The following is a 7,633-nucleotide window of genomic DNA, read 5'->3' on the forward strand; positions in this document are numbered from 1 at the left end:
GTCTAGTGTAAAGCACGTAATACGTCACAGAGATCACGTGACGCGATCCAATATGACTGTGTACAGTGTATGTCATTGTTTTGAAACTAAATAATCTTAAAGTTTTTTTTTTACGTAACCAGGTGCAATTGACATTTGTACTTTCAGTCCTAATACATACTGGCTAATGCAATGCTGGAAAATGAATTTTGGCTGGTCTGTTCCTTTAAAATCATAAAGAAGGGCTCTGCTCTATCCCTCACAAGAAGCAATGTTTCAAACCACCCTACATTAGGATAGTGGCCCAAATGAATATGATGACTCCTTATTTGTGTGCTTAAAAATATGACGAAGCTAACTTGATTTCCCTGTTAACTAGGTCGAGGAGTATTTACCAAGGCCCCTTTCAGGAAAGACGACTTTATTCTTTATTATGGAGTACAGAGGAAAATTGATAGATTCTGATGAATCTCAACGCAGGAAGATGGATGGAAGAGGCACTGTCTTTTTGTTTGACTTCCGCCGGCAAGAAAAAACTTGGAGGTGAGGCAAAGATTGAGATGTTATCTTATTTTTGTTTTTATTTAAAAAAATAAACACATACTCATCCCATAAGTGTTAGGGGAAAAATCATTCTCTAAGCAAAAATGTATAATTACTTTTATTCATGCGTTGAATCTGTACAAATGAAAATATAGATCATGAAGTCTCAAAGACAAGCTGTTAATAGGGTCTGATTCCAATAGAAATTTCTTGTATGATTTGATTTAGATTTAAAAATTGTGGATTTCCTATTTTTATGTTTTGTGTACACAAGATTGTCTCAAAGATTAATTTCTGACATTGATTGAATAATTGTTTTTTTTTTTTTTAATCTATTTTAAGTGTTGATGCAGCTCAAGAAGATGGCAGTCTGGGAAGACTGGTTAATGATGACCACATGCACCCCAACTGTAAAATGAAGAAGATGACAACAGAGGACAGACCACACCTCTGTCTGTTTGCGCTCCGAGACATTGATGTTGGCGAAGAAATAACTTAAGACTATGGACCAGCTGGCCTTGGAGAACACAGGTTTGTAAGATGCATCTTTAAGTACAATAACAGAGCCCACTTGTGGTGTTCTGGTGATGTAGTTTCCAATTAGTTTGGCAATCTAATAAATGTATGTGAAGTTTCTATGGAAGTTGAACATGATGACTGACTGGGGGAGTTCTCCATTGTCCACTATCTGTAATTCAAATTTGTGGGTCTGAGTCAAAGTTTGGCTCTGCAGGAACAACGAACTGGTCAGGGAGTGACAGTATTACAAAGTTCTGCGTTACTCCTTTCTGGGCGGTGGCCCTGTTAGGCCATCATATGCCATATTGCAAATATCCCCATTGTGGGACTAATTAAGGACATCTTTATGTTGTGGTTTCCCTACCAGAACCAGCACCAACCCTGTATATTCATGATATAAAACACTGTTTCAATTTGATATTTAGCCTTTCTATACTGTAAAAATAGAAGACCCCAGGCTTTCCTGCGCTCCCTTGCCCAATTGGTGGTGTTCAGGAGACAACCTGGGACTGAAATATCAGTCACAACCAGTGTTGTTTTCGTCACTGATGACTATGACGAAAATACTTCGTTAACGCCCCTTTTTTAATGACGATGACAAGCTATACGAGGTTCTTTTATGACGAAAACATGACGTGATGTACATGAATTTTTTTCGTTGACTAGACAAAATTGTTAGCATGTGGTTCATAAATTATTTTATGTTGCTTTTAGTGAAATAAAGCCACAACAGTTGCCCAACAAAATGTTTTGCTTCTCTGCTTATTTTGGAGTAGTGAGTATTGATTCCACTGTTGCCACTTTTTTCTGTTTGTAATGAAGAATCCTTAGTAGTCCATCCAAAAGTCTTTGTTATTGGGTGGAAACCTTGAATGCCTTGTTTTAACTCAAATGGACTTAAACCCATCCATCCATCCATCCATCCGTTATCTGTACCGCTTCTCCTCACTAGGGTCGCGGGGGGTGTTGGAGCCTATCCCAGCTGTCTTCGGCAGTAGGCGAGGTACACCCTGAATTGGTGTCCAGCCAATCGCAGGACATGCATAGACGAACAACCATCCACGCTCACACTCATGCCTCGGGGCAATTAGAGTGTCCAAGTAACTTGCCATGCATGTTTTAAGAATATGGGAGGAAACCGGATTACCCAGAGGAAACCCACGCAGGAAGGCCGGAGCCAGAATCGTACCTACGACCTCAATATTGTGAGGCCATCATGCTAACCAGTTGGGCCACCGTGCCGCTTGGACTAAAACCTTTGTGAATAAATTGACGAAAACTAGGGTAAAACTTTTTTTGCGTTTCCGTCGATTAAAACTGGACTAAAACCCTTTTTTTAGTTTTCGTTGACTAAAACTGGACTAAAACTATAACGAATTGGGATGACTAAATGTGATGTAAACAAATCAGCACTTTGTCCAAATGACTTGGACAAAATCTAAAATGCCTGCCAAAAACAACACTGGTCACAACACGTGTCTACAGAAGATTAATTGGCATGGGCGAAATTAATTAGTTTTATTTCATTCATGAGCTTATGTTTTGTTTTGGGTGGCTAAGGCTTAAAATGTGTAAAAATCTAATCCAACCTCAAATATAATTAATTCAATAAATTTATGATGCTACTAAAACATCGAAGCAGCCTCCTCCAGGCTTTACAGACTCAGAAATGGAGGTATGCGTATCGTGTGCTCATCCTGTCGTGTCTCGAGATGTTAAAATTGCAGTTAGATAGACGTGTGCTGATTAGACAAGACTTCTAATATATCTGGTGTCACAGGATATTTGTCAGTGAATGTGTATGTCTGGTTTGAGGCTCACTCAGCTTTTTCTTGTGTTGTGGGGTCCAGTTGAGTTGAATTGCGAGTCAGGTATGTTGGCCATCTGACACCCAACTGTCAGGTTTGCGTTCGTGGGGACCCCGTAGAGCCATTTTTATTGTTGACATAAATCATAGCTAATCATCTTTTCCTTCATTATCATATGAAATACAGTTAGGAGTTGTATGTGCCTTTACTATGTTATAATCTTAGAACCTACCAGCCACTACAGCTGTCCGACAAGAAGACTTTTGGCTGTCCTGTGCTCCATTGCGGCCCTGGTGGCGTTCAAAAGACAACCTGTGACTGAAATATCAGTCACAACATATCTCTACTGAAGATTAATTGTCATGCGCTAAAGTAATTGGTTTTGTTTCATTCGTGAACTTGTTCGTTAAAATGTGTAAAATTCTGATCCATTTTCTTTTTTTGAATTCATTAAATTAATATTCAACTTGTTCATTAGGATGGAGGACAACCGACAATGACTGAATCGGCTGAGGTTGATGCCACCAGAACATCGAAGCAGCCTTCTCAAGGTTTGACAGACTCTGAAAAGGAGGTATGCGTATCATGTGGTCATCCTGTCGTGTCTTGAGATGTTAAAATTACAGTTAGATAGACCTGTGCTGGTTGGACAAGTTTTCTAATATATCTGGACATAAATCGTAGCTAATAATATTTTCCCTCATCATCATATGATATACAGTTATGCGTAGTGTATGTCTTTACTATGTTACAATCTAAGAACCTACCAGCCACTACAGTTCTCTCATTGGGAGACTTAAGCTTTCGTCAGGCTGTCGACTGCTGCATTGCCCTCTTATTGGCTTTAAGTACACAACCTGTAACTGAATTATCTGTCAGAACAGAACCTATGTGTCCACAGCAGGTGATTTGGCATGTGGATTCTTCAGATTTTTAGAAAATAGGTAAAATTGTGATCAAAAGTTTAAAATGTATAAAATTCTGGTATAGTTTGCAATAGTATATCTATTAAATCATTTCAAAACTTCTTAACAAGGATGGAGAACATTGGCTGTGACCGAATTGGTTGAGGTTTACATTACCAGGACCATTGAGCAGCCTCCTCGGGATCTACAAATTTAGGAATGAAGATATGCATCCCATGTTACAATCCTGTTATGGCCCGAGGTTTTGAAGTTGCAGTTACATATTGGGCTGGGCGATATGGCTGATAAGTACATAGCGATATAAGTATTTCATATGGGTCCATCGATACACATTGAATTCTTTTTTCGTATTATTTTATTCATTATTTTTTTTATTTTCCAATATTTTCACTGCCCTGTTAAAAAAACATTTAATGTAGTTTTCCTCCCGGGAGCTTTTTGTTACGGTCAATTAAGTGTTTTTGTTAAATATAGCTGCGTAGAATAATTATATGCATTATTATCGTACCACAATGTTTTGGTTTTGCAAATAATTTCCTAAAATCATTCTAATTTTATGACATTATTTTGTCATAATATCATTCATCAATATTTTAGTTTTTTTTTTTTTTCAAATAGAATTAAGACCTTTTTCTGTGCAGATTCCTCTGGGGATTAAGTATTTAATGGGTTCTCAATTTTCTCTTGGACTCTGATGCAACCCAGTCTCCTCCCTTGGACAAAAAATATGGGCTGAATCTTCCTTGGAATAACGACACAGATTCTGACGAATCATTGTCAAATCCTGCCCCTGAACTTTGTGCCTCAGACCCAGACCATATTACTATCCCAAGGCTCAGGAGGACCAAAAGTATACAGGTAAACAACCCATATAGATTTCAGGGAATCTTACAAGCAAATTGCATATATTTTATTGGTCTCCTGCCTTCTATCCTTTATATTTCGTTGTTGTTGTTGTTTTTTAGATTAAAAAAACAGGCTGACTTTGGAATGGAGAAGCATTATTACTCCAACTCAGATGACGGTGGAGATGAATATATTCCGGATACAAGTGAGGCCTCTGATTCAGACGGAAGTGAATCTTTGAAAATTGTGGACCCTCTCTTGAAGTCTAAGAATGCCTTCAGAGATTTTTCTCCCACACCACGAATCTCAAAAGCCACCTCAACGCAGGTTGTTAATCAAGGGCGTTCACCCGTTCGGAGGAGTAGCAGCACTGGTGTGATTCTTGAATTCTATGGCTCTTCAAATATTTGTGCAGTTTAACACAAATCATCCAAAATAGAATTCAAGCACATCTGTGACAGAAATTCAAATTCAGAAGTCAAAGAGAGAGAACAAAAAAAAAATCTAATGCTGCGCTTCTTCCGAAGACATATACTGTAAACAGTAAATGTATGTTAGGACAATCTTGAAAAAAGTATTAGAACACCCTTTACTTTTATTTCTTGTTAATTTTATTAACCAAAATATGTCCATTTTTATTACAGATTAATGAATACAAAATTAAAACTCTAATCAGCTACTTTTTAATCGTTATATTTGTATAAACAAATGTTATACATCTGTGTGTTAACTTATACAAGAAATGACGGAAAAGCAAGGGTGGTTTAGTATTTTTTTATCGTATATAGTCTGTATAATATCTTTAACCTATGCTGATGCTGTTTAATACTGATTTAAATAATAATAATAATGTCATAATCTGTTGGTTTTACATGAACAAAACCTTTCAAGCACTTTTTAAAATTCTAAATACTACCTCTTGTCAGTAAGTTGGTTCACAGCACTGCCTTGGAGTGAAAGTGTGTAGTGCTGAGACAGTCGGTATGTGCTGAGTCGTCTGACGTTTGTGTGACTGGTACCCAGGAAGGTAGCAAAACCAGGCAGTGTGTATGTCGTACCCAGGAAGGCAGAGAAACCAAGCAATATGTATGTGGTACCCACGAAGGCAGAGAAACTAAGCAGTGTGTATGTGGTACCCGGGAAGGTAGCAAAACCAGGGAGTGTGCATAGATACAGACCCCAAAAGTGATTAAAACCAAATAAAGTCCCCAGAAGATCATCTGTAGTCAGGTGAAGGACCCTGTACTTTGTTCAACTCATTTACTCCCTTAGACGTACAAAGACGTCTTTTAATGCAATGGCGCCCTCTACCAAAGACGTATAAGTACGTTTCCTGTCTTTTTTACGTCATAGTGTACATAAGGGTCTGATGCAACCTCTGACTGAGAATCAGCCTTGTCCGCATTGTGAATCATGTAAAAATCACCCAGCAGGGGGCAGAGGTGCAAAAGATCCGCCTTGAATCTGCGCCAGAGGTACAAATGGGGGGGCGGGATCCTGGGGTAGACTTATAAGTGTGGAGAGCAGCGTGGGTAGCAGCAGCATCGGCAGCACTAGCAGCAGTCGCATTAGTAGCGTTAGCAATGAAATCCTCCAAGCAAATGACGATCGAGGAATGCTTTTTTTTTAAAAAAAAGCTTCCTAAAAGCATCAAGGCGATGGAGACGCTTTGGTTGAGAGGATGACGCTTCGTCGTCGTCACAACAAAACGGCGTCTAAAGAGGGTGCGCGTGCCTTGCGGCCTGCATCGCCTGCCTTCGGACAATAGCCAAAGCAGCTGAGAGTCCTCACCAGATCCCCCCGAACGAGGAGGTAAGCGCTCGCAAGTTACCATTGAACATGTGGTTTTACCCCTCATGCTTTTATTGTACATATCATGCATCTTGCGGGCAGAAAATGTCGCGTAAATGTGCAGTTAGACGCGAGCTTGCTCGCTGACTTCCTCATCCGGCCGCCTCTATTGCACAATTACACGCGAGCGTAAGTCCTCGCCGACGAGGAAGTAAACGCTCGCAAGTTACCATTAAACATGTGGTTTTAGCCCTCATGCTTTTATTGTACATATCATGCATCTTGCGGGCAGAAAATGTCGCGTAAATGTGCAGTTAGACGCAAGCTTGCTCGCTGACTTTCTCGTCCGGGCGCCTATTGCACAATTACACGCGAGCGTAAGTCCTCGCCGACGAGGAAGTAAACGCTCGCAAGTTACCATTGAACATGTGGTTTTAGCCCTCATGCTTTTATTGTACATATCATGCATCTTGCGGGCAGAAAATGTCGCGTAAATGTGCAGTTACGCGCGAGCGCATCTCCTCCCCGACGAGGAAACAACAATACTGAATGGTGTGGTAATCATGCATACTTTCTAAAATTCACAGATTGTGCATCCCGCGGCAAGAAAGTTCCTCCTCGTCTTGTTGGTGTAAAGAAAGGTAAATTATAATATGAAACTTCACACGCCAGCAATAAAATGCAGCAATAAATATATATTTCCAATTGTTTGTATTTCTGTAATTTACAGGTTGTGCATCAGGAAGCAGTGGTTCCGGATGGCGTCACACTGGATGGCAACCGAGGAAAATCGACTTTACAGCAACCCCTGGACCACTGAATGCCGCTGCCCATTTGGAGTCTGAGGAGCCAGCTGATTTCCTGCAGCTGTTTCTCACGGATGAGCTTCTGCAGCACATCGCGGATGCCAGCAATCACTTCCCAGACAATTATTTTCACACAAACCCCAGTGGACAAACACAAGCTCGCCTATTTTCCACGGACCAGCAAAGCCAGACCACAACGAAAGTGTCGGGTCTGTTTGTGCAAAGGCAAACGGAGTGAAACAAGAATGTGGTGTGAACTATGTTGTGTGCCCTTGCATCAAGGCAACTGTTTTATTTTATATCACACAAAAAAAAAGTATGTATGACACTGATGTATTTCATTTTTGTACATAGTTCAACAGTTCAGTCGTTTAGTGTTATGTGCAAATAAATTTATTTTATCAAAAACATTTTT

General features: G+C 39.8%; 1 long non-coding RNA gene across 1 annotated transcript; it reads left to right on the plus strand.

Annotated features, from left to right (window-relative positions):
• Nucleotides 1–6,102: 6,102 nt before the first annotated feature.
• On the plus strand, nt 6,103–7,402 carry LOC148315535 (uncharacterized). Its single transcript, XR_015840846.1, has 3 exons — nt 6,103–6,433; nt 7,000–7,053; nt 7,143–7,402. It is a non-coding gene; the product is annotated as an uncharacterized LOC148315535 (long non-coding RNA).
• The last annotated feature ends 231 nt before the right edge of the window (nt 7,403–7,633 follow it).

This window comes from Idiotropiscis lumnitzeri, unplaced genomic scaffold, assembly GCF_059441095.1.
Source record: "Idiotropiscis lumnitzeri isolate Australia: NSW breed Sydney's pygmy pipehorse unplaced genomic scaffold, RoL_Ilum_1.0 HiC_scaffold_109, whole genome shotgun sequence".
Classification (NCBI taxonomy): Eukaryota; Metazoa; Chordata; class Actinopteri; order Syngnathiformes; family Syngnathidae; genus Idiotropiscis; species Idiotropiscis lumnitzeri.